The sequence below is a fragment of the Dermacentor silvarum genome, chromosome 11, assembly GCF_013339745.2.
Source record: "Dermacentor silvarum isolate Dsil-2018 chromosome 11, BIME_Dsil_1.4, whole genome shotgun sequence".
Lineage (NCBI taxonomy): Eukaryota > Metazoa > Arthropoda > Arachnida > Ixodida > Ixodidae > Dermacentor > Dermacentor silvarum.
This window is the reverse complement of record NC_051164.1, coordinates 119,243,510-119,259,077: the sequence shown is the minus strand read 5'-3', so window position 1 is coordinate 119,259,077 and position 15,568 is coordinate 119,243,510. Positions and strand designations below refer to the sequence as shown.

The 15,568-nt window shown below is 51.2% G+C and overlaps 1 protein-coding gene across 1 annotated transcript in view; it reads right to left on the bottom strand.

Annotated features, from left to right (window-relative positions):
- LOC119432861 (nuclear pore membrane glycoprotein 210-like) overlaps positions 1–15,568 on the bottom strand; it is a 238,239-nt gene that overhangs the window by 179,165 nt on the left and 43,506 nt on the right. The gene's annotated exons all lie outside the window — the stretch shown is intronic.

Below are 15,568 nucleotides of genomic sequence, written 5' to 3'. Positions count from 1 at the left end.
TCGCGACGAACGAGCGCAGTGTCCGTGACTGCAGCAGGCGCCTCTGGCGTCGGCTCGGCAGGTTTCGACCAGCTACGCCCCGGAAAGTATGGAGGCACAGCTTGGCCATAACATCACTGGGGAGATAAAGCTCGGAGCTGCGGCGACGGCGGCAGAACTCTCGTTGACCATGTGGCGAGTACATGTACCCTTGACATGGGACGACCAAAGAAGATCCAGACACGCGAAGAAGAAGCCACTCATCTTGAAGCGCGTCGTGCGGCCAAGCGAGAATCTGCGCATCGGCGGCGAGCCGGTTCGGAATACCGTGACTAGCAGCACTTAGCATTTCCTAGCAAAACTTAGCCAAGCCTAGTAAAACCTGGAAGAAAAGCTACGTCAATCATCAGCTCCGCTGTTTACTCCAGCGTTGCACCACTAGTGCAAGCTGCCCATGTTTTTTTTTCCCCCCTTGTCTCCGACTTTCATTAGGTATGTTAATAAACTTGAGAAGATCTTGATATAAGGTGTGGGGTCTCACATGTGCCCTTGGGACAAAGGAACGACAACACAGTAGTGCAGACAATCACAAGGGCATTTATTGCACCTTTCATACACTAATACACACTAGCAGAATTACAGCCAATAGAACATTCACACGGGCGCGCGACAAATCAAGGAAGTCCGACTCACCGCAACCCGATAGCGAGTGAATACGTTCGCCCCATGCTATGACACCATCGCCTAGTCGTTAACCCGCTTCGTGCGACGGTCACGCGAAGCGGGCCGGCGCACGCGCGAAGCGTTCGTGCGTGTTGGTCGCCGATCCCAAGCCAAAGAGAGAGCGCCTCCGACCTTTTTCTCCCAAGTGACCTCGCCGTTCGGTGGCGTTAGCATCGCGACACTAGCGCCATCTCTCGCAACGCGCCGCAACTACCGCCGGGCTTAGCCACGCAGAGAAGCCGGACTACAGGAGACATGCAGGGAAAACAACATCAGGGGACGTGTGAGAGACGCGCATCCCCACATCCCCCCAACCTTAAATCACTACACATACGCCGGAAAAACATGTCACAAGGCCTATCAACGCGCGCGTCGCGAACAAAAGTTAGTACATGCGACAGTGGCGCTGCCGAGTAAATGTCCACGCGTTATCCACAACGTGCGAGCCGACATTGACTCTGGGGTTCACCGCTGGCGTCCGTTGGTCTCAGCACCACGTCTGCAGATTCGATGGCACGACTCCAGCCCAGGACTCCGGAAACGGCGACGCAGAAGTCGGCACGAGCAAGCGTCGCTCGCGCCCTGCTGACGAGAGCCGCAGTAGCCGTTGGTGACTGCTGGCTCTTTTCCCAGCCGCCGAGGGTTGCGAGCCGGACATTGGCGGCCGCCGAAGTCGCTGCGCCGAATTGACCACAGGCATCTCCAAAGCCTGGGGTAGCTCGATTGTAGTTCGGGGCAGCAGCGGCTGACGATGTGCAGGTGACAGAAAACCAGGGGTGACTCCGCTCACGCTGCGTACACTCAACGCACTCGACAAACACTAAAGTAGTGCAAGGGAGAGGAATTCGGCATACGCATCGCCCACGTGGTACATGTTCAATTCGGCTAGCAATAATTTCGGGTGGCATTTCAGATGCTAAGTTCACGTGAACAAAGCTTGCTTTCTTGAGTCGAACGAGTAATTTCAATTCGTGCGAGGCGAACTAATGAGGGAAGCAATGTGCGACACCTCAACACCACGGTCCACCAGGTTGTGTCCCTCAACGTGCGACAGGCGGCTTTGTTAAGCCTTAGGCCTAATGCGTCGCTACTTTGACAACCGGCATTCAAAAAAAAAAACATCACCCAAAATGGGCACAAGAACAGGCAGCCGCGAGGAGACGTTAGCTCTGTGAGGTGGTCCTACCCCGCTCGGTGCAAACAGCATCCGAGTTGACGGCGCCCACCGTCCCAGACGGTGTCGGAGCGCCCGGTGCCAGGCCGCAATACCAGTCAGCCCGTACCGGCACCCGTGGCCCGCAGCCACCCGGCTCCCTGAGCCTCCACTTCTGAAGTCGAAGTATAGAAGAAGCTATTTACATAAGAAATTCGGACCACCCACAAGGCTTCCGTACTCACTCGCTTCAGGCTTGCCAATGCTCCGCGGGCGCTAGGCCTCGCTCTCCCAGGATGCAGACCACGTGGCTCTCGTACCGACGAGTGTACTTCAAAACACTCGCGAAAAGGCTTAGCATGTTGAAAAGTTCAAACACGCTACAGCAACCGTCGCCTCACTCAAGAAAGCACACCGCCGACACTAGCGATCAAAATCCAAGCTAGGACTACGCTTCGGTTGAAACATCTCGAACCGAGCCAACCTGTTAAAATTATCGTCCGATGCCCCAAGAGCCCCACGTTGGGCAGCCAGATGTGGGGTCTCACATGTGCCCTTGGGACAAAGGAACGACAACATAGTGCAGACAATCACAAGGGCATTTATTGCACCTTTCATACACTAATACACACTAGCCGAATTACAACCAATAGAACATTCACACGGGCGCGCGACAAATCAAGGAAGTCCGACTCACCGCGACCCGATAGCGAGCGAATACATTCGCCCCATGCTATGACACCATCGCCTAGTCGTTCACGTGTACGGTCACGCGAACGGTGGCGCGCTCGAACGATCCGTGTTCGTCCATACCGGTGTCCCGCTCTTAGCCTCGCGCGACGGTCGCGCGAAGCGGTCCGGCGCACCCGCGAAGCGTTCGTGCGTGTTGGTCGCCGATCCCAAGGCAAAGAGAGAGCGCCTCCAACCTTTTTCTCCCAAGTGACCTCGCCGTTTGGTGGCGTTAGCATCGCGACACTAGCGCCATCTCTCACAACGCGCCGCAACCACCGCCGGGCTTAGCCACGCAGAGAAGCCGGACTACAGGAGACATGCGGGGAAAACAACATCAGGGGACGCATGAGAGTCGCGCATCCCCACAAAGGCTAGTTTGTACATGCTGTTAAGAATGAAAACAGGGCAATAAACGGGACAAGGAAGACCTACAGAATTTTGTGCACGGCAAAATATATCAAGGACAGGGGTGCTGGGCCAGGGAAGCTAAGAAACCGCCACAACAAACAGGTTGGAGGGAAAGTAGGTGAATAGCCTCGAAGTCCATGCAGAAAAAGAAATATAGGAATGCTAGAGGCTGCCGCGTCGTTCAACAATCCGGTGAATGTTGAGGAGTGCGACAGTGACTAACGGAAAAGATTTTTAGGAAAGTGAGTGGGGTGATGGATATGAGGAGGGGGGACACGCATAAAAGGCGTCAGGAAAGAAGTCGGCGGATAAGTCGACGGGTGTGAAAAGACACGACACTTTCAAATCTCTCCGAGCTACTGGCCCTAATTTTTCAGCAAGCTATGGATGCCACAAATTTCACAAAGGCTTCTAAACAGGAAGCAGCCCTGCTTTGGACTGTCTGACTCATCAATTCTCGAGTGTGATCAAATAACAATATGCGTCGCATGATGACTACAATGCCATGATCACAAGTTACTTCCAAACATCTTTTCAAACAAGTCAGACAGAAGGTCACCGAAAGCGAGTGAAACTTCCATCATATGATACTATCAAATTTCTAGTGCAAAGCTTCATTATTTTTAAATCTAGGATAATATAGCACGCCCACAACGCCGAAAGCGCGATTGGGTGATAGGCGACTTGCAAAATAGTACCTGCCCTCTTCCGTACGTAACCGTACCACTCACTAGAAGATCTGCGCTGCAAGAAGTCAGGCCCACAAACAAGAAGACGCACAGACAGTACGCTGTCTTGTTTTTGTTTGGCCCCGTTTTTATAGCTGTTCGTTTTTCCAAGTCATGCACCAGCTAGGTCGTCGATATACATAAGTGCATCAATTCATAAACGAAATTTTACATTATTTTATAACCATCATTTTTAAACATAGCATAAGGATGATAGCATAACTGAATGCGAAGTGGCTGCACACCGTAACAATGAAAAACTTTTGTCAGAAGTTAAGCAAAGTGTTGTTTCAGAAATGCAAAAACCTGCTTCCTCGTTGTTAAAGCATTCTTTTCTGGGGAGCACTAGGAAACTGTCTTTGTGTTCTGTATCCGCCACGCGGTCCGATAAGATTGTACCAGCGATGACGTGTGCTTGACCGGCATGCAGCGTTATCTATAAAAGTGCGCTGCTGTATGAAATAAAGGCTTTTTCGTCTTGCTGCCACCGATGTGTCGTTACTGCTGTAGAACAGAACATCTGGCGACGAGGATGGGATCGGTGAGCAGTTTAACCGCCGTCGGCCAGCAGCAGGAACGAGACTGAACCGCTGACGGAGCAAGGCGACACGGAGCCCTTGCAGCCAGTATTTCATCGACTGCGTGGAGCAGCACAAGAACGTTGCGAGGAAGCGAGGCGTCACGGAGCCCTTGCATTGACCTCGGTGGAAAAGCTGGAGCAAACGAACAAGAGACTGCAATACGGACAACGCACATCGAGGAACTAAACTCTGCAGATAAGTGAACCTTGCTCATTATGGCAGAAGAAGGTCATGGCCGTAAGCTTGGCAGGATGGCAGAATTCAACTCGAAAATCGACAATATGCGCTCGTATTTTGAAAGCTTCAAGAGCTACGTAGACATAAATGATGTCCCTGAAAACAAGAAACTGAAGTTGTTTCTGAACGTACTCGGAGCGGAAGCTTATGAAGAGCTAAAGAAGATAGTCGTGCCTCATTTGCCTTCTGAGAAAAGTTTTGAGGACATTAAGCAGCTCCTAGAAGCTCATTTCAGCCCAGCCCACTCAATCATCGCAGAACGTTGTAAATTTAATCGCCGAATGCAAAGAGAGCATGAAAGTGTCAAAGATTTCATCACTGAACTGAAGCATCTTGCAAGAGATTGCAATTTCGGCACGTTTCTAAATGATGCCTTAAGGGACAGGCTGGTAGGTGGTTTGCGTGACGAAGAAACGCAACGGGCTCTTTTTGCACAGGCAGGCCTGACATTCGAGCTGGCATGCAAAATGGCGCTAGAAAAAAACTCCAGTTAAACCTGGATATAACGAAATTGACAAATTCCCGAAAAACTTTGTTATAAAGAGGATTTCGTTATATGCAGGTTCGGCACAAAAACTCGAAAAAGAAACGCTTACCGTATTTACTCGATTGTAACGCGCCCTCAGTTGTAAAGCTCACCCGTTTTCCGTTTTCGTCGAAGCACTCATCCTCGGAATGTCACACCAGGTACCGGATGCGTGGACGCGTGTCGTTTCGCACAAGCGCGAGGCATCGGAAGCAAAGAGTGAGCGTCACGATGGCGTCGTATAGTGTTACAGTAGAACCTCGCTGTTACGTTCCCGGGGGCTGCGTTTTCCCGGCTGTTACGTCGTTTTCGACCGGTCCCGGCACAGCTCTCATAGAACTCAATGCATTGGTAACCCCGCTGTTGCGTCGCAACCATGGGACCGTTCCCGCATCATACATTGCGAACTGCCACCCCGCGCCGGCCCGAGCGGCCATTTTGACTTTTCATGTCGCTTGGCTTGGTGGCTTGATGATGGCATGCCGCCCAAAGTGCCGGGGGCGACAACTATGACGTATTTTCGGTTTCCGCCAGCAAAAGTATGGCCCTTGAGATCCGTATTTGCTATATAAAGATGGCGTCCATGACGCGTTGTGGCCCTAAAATTGGTTTTGGCTCATAGATATTCCGTATATAAGGGTACGGCCACGCTAGCGGCAAAAAACGCGCGCGTCATGCAGCGAGCGGCAAGTTACCGCGCGTCAACGCCTTGCCGCAAGGCCACCGTGACAGGCGCGTCTCGCCGCGCGGCAGCGCGATAAGATCTTCCGCGCTCTCCTAACGGGCGAGCAACACCGCGAGCGCTCGTTGTTTCATGCGAGAGACGACGATCGTCGATTGAAAACCCGGCGCGGACCGGCGGCGTTCCAGTTGTGATGGCTCCGTGACGTCACCCTCGTCGCTCTTGATTGGTTCTTCATCTCGCGGCACGTGGCATTTGCCGCAGAACTCATTTCGCGCGGCACGCAGACCCCCAATTCCTGCCGCTTTTGCCGTGCGCGGCATGACGCGTTTCCGCGCGTTTTTGCTGCGTGTTTTTGCCACTAGCGTGACGGTACCCTAAAGTCCGAGGGCGATAACGCAGTCGCCGCGCGCCATATGTGCGAGTGAAAACGTGCGAGGGGAGCCGACGACCGCGTCTAAATCTTGCGCGCGCAAGAAAAGCGGGGAGGAAGCGCGCCTTCTTCCGTTGCGCTCGAGGCACCGGCAAGGGAGTGAGGGGGGAGAGATAGCGGGGCGGCGCGCGGTCGCGCAGGCCGTATCTTGAAAGCGATCTGCGTTGGGGCAGAGTCTAGCAGTGTAGGCAGTGGCGCACCGACGGGGGGGGGGGGGGATTCGTGGGTTCTAACCCCCCCCCCCCCTGAGGCCGACTTAACCCCCCCCTTTTGTTTAACCCCTTTTCTTTCCTTACGCATTTGAGTACTGCAACTAAGATGTAAGACGCGCAATCGTCTGCACACTCGCAAAAAGCGCATTTTTTGACAATTTCCCGTGAAGAAATTGAAATTAGTGCTGTTTAGATGGTATTGGCAAACTGTCAACCCCCCCCTGGCAGAGATCCTGGGTGCGCTACTGAGTGTAGGTGCGATGGCGGCTCGTAGCTTTCTGCGTGCTGTGTGTTCTCGGCGCTCAGTTTGGGTTGAAGCGATAGACAACAGCACGAAGGTCACTTCGCTCGCTTCTCCAGCGGTTCCACACGCCGCCAGCATTTGACAGCGCGTGTCCGCGCTCATCGAGTCTGATGTGCCACAGCGTGTACCAGCGCGTCGGCAACATCAGCTGGAAAAGGAGAGAGTGCCGGCTTGGCGTGCTAGGCCAGCTGCAGCAAGCGGCAGGATCAGCTTTGAATGAAGGGAGGGGGAAAGGTCACGCCCGCGGCGGCAAGATCGCCGGGTCGAGGGATGCAGGGCCGCCTCGCACACGTGCGCTCGCTTCGCATTCCATCGCGGCGGAGAAGGTGCTTCCGGTTGCTGCTCGCGCAAAAATGACAAAATTTGGGGCGAAATCTCTAGTTGGTCGGAGGGGAAAATTCGTTAAATCGAGGGGGTCTCCCGCTACCACTTCGTTACGTAGAGGTCTCAAATACATGTGCTTCTATGGAGTAACGGCGGGGAATCGAAAAACTTCGTTATATCCAGGAATTCGTTATATGGAGGTTAGTTATAAGCAGGTTTAACTGTAGCTGCGCAACAGGCAAAGCAAATGCATCAGTTTAACGGAAAACCATTTTGCGTCAACATCATTCGTGGCAACCGAGACCATGAGAAGGGAACCAGACCAAGGCCAGTTGCACGGTCTAAAGATGAGCATGATAACGAGCAACGAAGCGATTGTTGGCATTGCGGAAAGCGTCATGAGGCAGAAAAATGTTGGTAGCGGAACCACATCTGCCGAAATTGTAACAAAAAAGGGCACTTGCAAGCCGTCTGCAAGAAAGTAGCCAAAACAAAGGTTGTCAGATATGTAGACACCACGGACGACGAATCCGAAGAATTCAGCTGTCACACGGTGTTCTACTCTGGTAAAAGCTCCAGTGGCTACAGCGTAGACCTTAACATTGAAGGGAAGGCTGTTTCGATGATAATCGACACAGGTGCAGCAGTAACGATCATACCAGAGCGTTTGTATAACCAGTATTTTCCACATGTCAAGTGCGTGAAAACAAACGTCTCATTGCGCACATACACAAGGGAACAGCTCCAAGTATTTGGAAAAGCAAACGTCTCCGTGGACCAGGAAGGAAACAAGATCACTTTACCTGTAGTGGTCGTGAAAGAGAACGTAACGGCGATGCCTGCTCTCTTGGGTAGAGACTGGCTGGAAAAACTAAAGATAAACTGGAGAGCAGTATACAGCCTGTCCGCGGACACACCAGTTGAGCAGAGGGTAGAAGCCCTACGAAAGAAGTTTCCCGAGGTATTCAAGAGCGACCGGGCATCGTCGGAAACTTCGAAGCTCGCATCCTTGTAAAGGAAGGGGCTCAACCAGTGTTCTCAAAAGCCCGGCCAGTACCGTTTGCTATCAAGCATGAAGTAGCAAAAGAGTTAGACAAGCTCGAGCAAGCCGGAATACTGAAGAGGGTCACAAAAAGCGACTGGGCAACGCCTCTGGTGGCGGTCGCAAAGAAAGGCGGCGCAGGATTAAGGCTATGCGGCGACTACAAAGTCACGGTCAATCCTGTTCTGAAAACGAACCATTATCCTTTGCCACTGCCAGAAGATTTGTATTCCACGCTCGCCGGAGGCAAGATCTTCTGCGTCCTAGATCTATCGCAAGCCTATCTACAGGTGCCACTTGCTGAGGAAAGCAAAGCGTTGTTAACGGTGAACACGCATCTCGGATTGTTTCAGTTTCAGCGTCTGCCATACGGCATCTCTAGCGCCCCTGCTATCTTTCAGTCATTAATGAACGAAGTCCTAAAAGGAATTCCAAAAGTGGGGTGCTATAGCGATGACGTCATCGTCGTAGGTGATAACGTAGACGACTGTCAAGAAACCGTGGAAAAGGTGCTTGAACGATTTGCACAGAACAATATCACCATAAAAGATCAGAAGTGTGAATTTTTCAAGCAGTCCGTCGTTTATCTTGGGCAGAAAGTGACAGCAGATGGTATTTTTCCAACAACAACAAAGATAAAGGCCATCTTGGAAGCACCTCAGCCAAGTAACATAACCGAACTGCGAGCTTTCTTGGGCCTCCTGAATTTCTACGGAAGATTCATCAAAGACTTGGCCACCATCGCTGCACCAATGTACGACCTGCTCAAGAAGGATAAGAGCTGGATGTGGACGGACGCATGTTCAAGATCGTTCGTGGAATTCAAGCAGCGCCTTATCGACAGCCAAGTTCTGATGTTTTACGACGTGCAGAAAGAAGCCAATCGGGTTAAGCTGCGAATCTTCGGCCTACGGTCTCGGGGCCGTAATTTTCCACGTTACGCCTGATGGTTCAGAAAGACCCATCGCCTTCGCCTCCAGAACGTTGAACGCAGCGGAGCGCAATTATGCGCAAGGTGAGAAGTAAGCCCTGGCCATAATTTTTGGTCTAAGCAGGTTTCATAGATACCTGTACGGACGGAAATTCACGCTGTATACCGACCACCAACCGCTGTTAGGCATCTTGGCATCTGATAAACCAATTCCTTCTCTGGCCGCAGCAAGGATTCAGCGTTGGGCTATCACATTAGCAGCTTATCAGTACGAACTGCGGTACAGAAACGGCAAAAGCATGGAAGTTGCCGACGCCCTTTCAAGGCTGCCACTTCCAGTCAAACATACATACGACACACAAGAATGTCTAGCAGTTTTTGATTCAACGTCTATCACAACAAGCCAAGTGGCTAGTGCGACAAAAAGGGACCGTATTCTTTCCAGAGTCGTGCAGTTCACCTTATCTGGCTGGCCCGCGCACTACAATGATCAATTTCAGCCCTTTTACGTTCGTCGAAACGAGCTTTCATACGAGCAAGGCTGTGTTACGTGGGGCCAGCGAATCATCATTCCGGACGAACTTCGAGAAGCGGTGCTAACATTGCTGCACGAAGAGCACCCAGGAATGCAAAGAATGAAGATGCTTGCAAGGTCGTTTGTTTGGTGGCCGTTAATTGACAAGGACATTGAAGCCACTGTCCGTCAATGTCAAGTGTGCCAAACGACCATGCCTGCGAAAGCTCGTGTTTGGCAAAGAGTCCATGTCGATTTCGCCATGAAGGATGGCGCCAACTTATTTCTTCTTGTCGACTCTTATTCAAAGTGGATAGAAGTAAAATGTCTCCGCACTACAACGACGTCAAAAACAATCGACTGTCTGAAAGAGATATTTGCAGCATATGGCTACCCGGAGGAAATTATCAGTGACAACGAACCTCAGTTTACTGCACAGGAGTTCTCAGATTTTACCTCCTCCTGCGGGATTCGGCATACGCGTACGCCACCGTACCATGCTTCATCGAATGGGGCAGCAGAACGGCTAGTTCAAACAACCAAAGCCATTCTACTGAAGCAAGTCCTTCATGATAACCTGACAGGTCAACATAGAACTCTGCATCAGCGACTTAACGACTTCTTGCTTGCTTACAGGAACACTCCAAATTCTGTAACTGGAAGAACGCCGGCTGAGCTGATCCTGAAACGACAACCTCGAGTAAAGCTTTCGCTCCTGAAGCCAAGTTTTGTACACGATATGAGGAGTCGTCAAGACCGAGACGCCACCCATTGCAATGAGGATCGAGGAAGGGATCCGCAGATGGAAGCTGGTGATGCAGTTTTAGTGAAGACTACGAGAGGGGAACTACTGTCGTGGGAGGAAGCTGTCCTGGTACAACGAGTAAGCGACTCCACGTTTGTAGTCGAAGTCGGAGATCATTTTCGTTTCGTGCATATCGACCACTTGAGACCCAGCTGGGCTTCGGGTTCAAAGACATCACTCCATCCGGACATCGCAAAAGCTCATCCTGAGTCCACTCCAGGTGCCCGTAATCAGGACTTTCCATCAATTCCCTCAGGAGATGCTCGTCCTAGTGACTCCATGGTTAGTGATGCTACTGCAGGTCAGCTTGAGGATGTACGCTTAGACGACGACGCTTCAACAGAGCAACCGGCATTGCAGCCTGAGGCAGAACAGTCGGCAGCGGAGCCTTCAAGCATCACAACAACTGCAACTACGGCATCACCCGAGGGGGCCCCTTTGCGAAGAAGTAATCGCACAAGACGCCCGCCCGACCGCTATCAAGCCTCCAATTACGATCGCGGAAAGAAACGCGTATAGCTTTGAAATTAAAGAGGAAGGAATGTTCTGTATCCGCCACGCCGTCTGATAAGATTGTACCAGCGATGACGTGTGCTTGACCGGCATGCAGCGTTATCTATAAAAGTGCAGTGCTGTATGAAATAAAGGCTTTTTCGTCTTGCTGCCACCGATGTGTCGTTACTGCTGTAGAACAGAACACTTTGCATGGCGTATAACCTCCATATATATATATATTGTAGGCGCTATTTGTGCATATCGTCGTCATCTGTACATACGACTCATCATCTTGTGTGATCTGTCACCTTCGCCTTTTTGTCCTCGTTTCTCGTGTGCGCGCTGCAGTTTCAAGATGGATGGAAGAGTCCGCTGGTCGGCATCCGGCATGGCAGAGGGTAGCGTCCGAGAACAGAGTTCCAGGATGGTAGAGTGGAATGTTACCCCGCACGGCTCCATCACTTATAAAGGAGATTTATTGAGGTTCGTAGCGACAGCCGGTTATAGGATGCACCAAGCACAGTCCCCTAGCTCGAGCCTCTACTGCGCGCTTGATGCTGCCGATGCTGCTGACTCTGCGCCAACATTCTTTACCTTCCTTACAATATTTACATTGAATCCACCGGCGCTGCCATGTCGCCTTGTTGTCACTGTTTCCGGAAAAAAGTCGTTGGGCCTGCCTATGCGTCGTGGATTTAACATCGCTATCTCTGCCGTCCAGCCTACGTTGAATCTGGCCAGAAGGTCAAGATCACCGGTGATGTGACCAGGTGTCTGAAGCACCCGGCCGACTCCGTTAGCCGGCGAATCGTAACCGTAGGGACTCTCGGAAACGGCGCCGTCAGCCTGTATGTAGCCAAGGTCTCCGGTGGGGTACCCGCTCAGCTCACGGGTCATAGCAACGACAGCTGAGGCACACCCTCCACTCGATTGCCGACTTTTCCATGAGCCATGGAAAACCATCCGGTCTACAGCTCCTTCTCCTGCCTGTCCTCCAAGAGCGTAGCTGGGTTGCTTCCTTCTGCTACGCATTTTTTCGCAGTGTTGGCCCCGTAGTTCCACATGCATTTTTCACATTCTTTGTTCATATATTCCACAGTTCTTTTTGTTCGGCCACTTCCTTATTTTTTCACATCTCTCTCTCTATCTTGTTCTCTGCCACCTCGTGTTTTCCTGCTCTCATGCTTTCTTTCTTGCTCAGGCAATGCCGGTGGACTCAATGTAAATACAATCGAACCCGTTTATAACGAATTCAACAGTGCTATGAAAAGTGGTCGTTATATCAGTAGTTCATTATATATGGACTCGCCCTTAAAAAACTCAAAACTTAACCACACTGAAGCTGGTGTCTGCAGTAACAATTCGACAGCACTTTGGTCTGAGAACCAAATTTTCAGAGTTATTTTTGTTCCCTGTGCGTTCCCACACCTAGCTGCACACTGCCGTTACAAACGTCCATCCATAGAACAAAATGCGGCATCGTGTAGCTCTTTCAAAATGGTGCCCAGTTCCGATCACTTGTCATTTAGAAACTGCAAGTGCAGCCGCCATTTTTTTATTCAAGAGCTTGTGATATATTTTACTACCAGCGGAACATGACTGTATTCCTCACACAAGAGTGAAGCGTTCTAGTTGGCCGGAAGCGTGAACTTAGGAAACTACTGCAACATGCTGCCATTCTGAGAAGGTATCGGACATCATGGTCTCGGCATTGTGACTGCACATCAGCCACAAAAGAGCTGTAAAATTACATTATCTATGTTGCTTCGGGTGGAAAAAAAAAGCGATGTTCAAAAGGTAAGACGTCCCCGCGAACCGTTGTCAGCAATGTGTAAACGAAGTGCCACTGAACCGTAATCTCCTGATAACGGCGTAGTAACCGCCGACCCTTCGCAACATTGCATGGCGGCAGCGCGTGGTGCAACATTCTTGCCAACTTGGGTCGCGCAGGGCCACGTCGACAGGAACGCTTGAGCGGCCGTTTTCCCATGGCGGAAAGACATACACAGTCGTTCCAAATCGTTCAACGAGGCATAATGCACATGGTACCGCACAGGCAATTGCGCAAAAACTAGAGCGACGCCGTCGCGGCAACGACGCACGCGCTAGCACATGCCCCACGCCATGCTGTTTATGCTGTGCACGGCACGCCTTTGCCCTGGAGGTGTGCCTTGAAAACGTGTGACCTTCTTCGCGGCTTACAAAATCCGCGCAAGGCCTTCTTGCGCATCTCGAAGGCCGTATCTAATCACGGTTCGACAGGAGCGGCGAACACGCTGCCATGCACCCAGTCTGGTCGCGCTTCCATGCTTTGGCACTTCGCAGGTGCGCTCTTTTTACCGTGACCAGTATGCTTCATTGTAGCAGTACGGCAATTTAAAAAATGTTCGTTATATCTGGAAGCAGTTTCCATAGGGAGGGTTAGAAAATCGTATACAGTGGTATCTCGATGATACGAATCTCACGGGGTCACGAAAAATATTCGTATTAGCCGAAATTCGTATCATCGAAACGCAATTAAAACTAGCCAAATGCAGGGATCAGATCGCGAAAATCGCAAGAAAAAAAAACGATTTTTGAAAACCAGGTGTTTCGGTATCTGCAAAGCCTAATCTACGCTGTATCAAAATGGTTAGGCTAAAAATGCACTAAAAGTGCCTGAAAAAGATTAATTTGTCAGTGCACAGGGTGAGAAAACGGCTTTAAATTGCGCAAAATCACCGCAGTTCACGGAGACATATCTCATATTTCCCGCCACTGAGCGCCTCCATCTTGGTATCGTTCGAAAGCTCAAGGTTTCGCCGTTCCGCTTAATTCATCCGTAGTCGCCATCTTATAACAAACGAAAAAAAAAAAAACGCGGGTCTGCGATAGGTAGTCACACGGGCCCTCCGATGAAAGCGGGCCTCCGATTGGCTGCCGTGCTGAAAGGCTTCTCTCCATTGGTTGCTGCTATGACAGGGGCAAGATGGCAACCGCAGTTGTCTTCTTCGTAAACCACGCCGGCGTCTTCACTTGACACACAGAATTCGGATTACTGAGAGCTCCCAGGTTAGTGATGGATCGTCGCTCGTTGGAGAAGAAATTTTGGACGAAGCACGCCTTCGGAATACGGAAGCGCAAGCCTCCTACGGCAAGAAAAATACGGCAATTAGCGGGAGAAGCGGAGGTGCACCCGACTGAACGTGCCACGCTACCTTGCACCGTGGATTACGTGCCGCGCTATCTTGCACCATGCGACTCCGGCAGCGAAACAGACAATCGCCCAGTGCCATCGGCACCGATAACGCAGTCGACGGAAGGCGCGCCAACGGAGGCTTCCGTGCCTCGGTGTACGGTCGCGCGAGTCAGCCGAGATCGTATCTCGGTAGACATAGCTCGCTGCGACTAGGCAAAATTGCGCAAACACAAAGAAAGCGGCCCGAAGGAAAGCAGCCACTCCGTCCGGCCGATGGAACGCGGAAAAGGAGGAAAAGCACAAAAGCAACAAAAGCGTCACCGCTTCAAACTCTTCGTGCCCAGTCGCGGCCTCCGCGTTGTCCGGCGCCGCATCCGCGCTTCCGCACCAAAAGAGAAAGGGAGAAAGCGCGTGACTGCGCGCTGTTCCTCTTTCGCGGCCGTCGGTAGGGCGGCGTTTATTCGCATCAACCGTTCCCTGGCACGTTGCAAAGTAATGGGGCTCGGCCGGGACCACAAAAAAATTCGTATCATCCGGAAATTCGTATTAGCTGTTATCGTATCATCGAGATTCCACTGTATGCACTGAAATGTGGTCGTTATAACCAATAGATTGTTATATCTGGGATCGTTATAGGTGGTTTCGACTGTATTTTGAACTTAAGAATACACTGTGCGTGAGTACTTTAGGGAATGCCTTGAGTTAACTTGCACTCGGTATTGTTTGTTGTTTATTAGGGTTTTCAATTGGGTTTGTAGTGTGCGTTCATTGATGATACATGTTTCCGATGCTCATGCCCCATAGAGGCTTTTCTTAAGTCAAACATTCCTTGCGTCACGTTTACCACCATGAGACTTAGACAACATTCAACTGCAACATGCGTCTGTAAAATGCCACCATCAGCATTCTTGTTTGCACACGCAGTTCTCTGTGATCAAGCTACAACCACCACTTTCGTGGTGCCAGCCTTTATGAGCCCAACAAGTTGCCTGCAATGCGAGAGACTTCGTGGAAGCAAAATGTGCTTCCGTTATCTATAGCTTTGTTTACAAGAACTCAACTGAATTGGAGTAAAAAAAAAAAAATAGGGGCAGCTTCACACTAGTGGCGCAAAGACTGGGCAAACAGCGAAGCTGGCGACCACACCTAGCTTTATCTCGGTTCGGCCAAGTTTTTGCGAGGTTATGCTACAAACTCGGCCACGTTTTGCGCTAGATCACCCCGGAATCATCGACAGACCAAGGAGCAACGAACACTCAGTCATTAAAGTATATGGACGTTTCTGGACGCTCGAACAATTTTGCTTGGTTTCACGTGCTCGTAACTCCGGATCTTCTGCGAATTACCGACGCTTCACCACCGCTTCGTCGGCGCGATACTAGGGATCGGACCGAAGTCATCTCACGCGCTCTCGACTAGCGGCGCAGTGGCTTTTGCGCCATGCTTCCTCTTCTTCGGGAGTGATGCTCTTCTTCAGCCACCCCATCTTCGCGGCGATGTGCTCGGCGTGGAGACGGAGGGGCTTTGGTGTCGCCGTGGCAGCAACACAGAGCTATATATCTCGTGGGTCGGCGCAGTGAC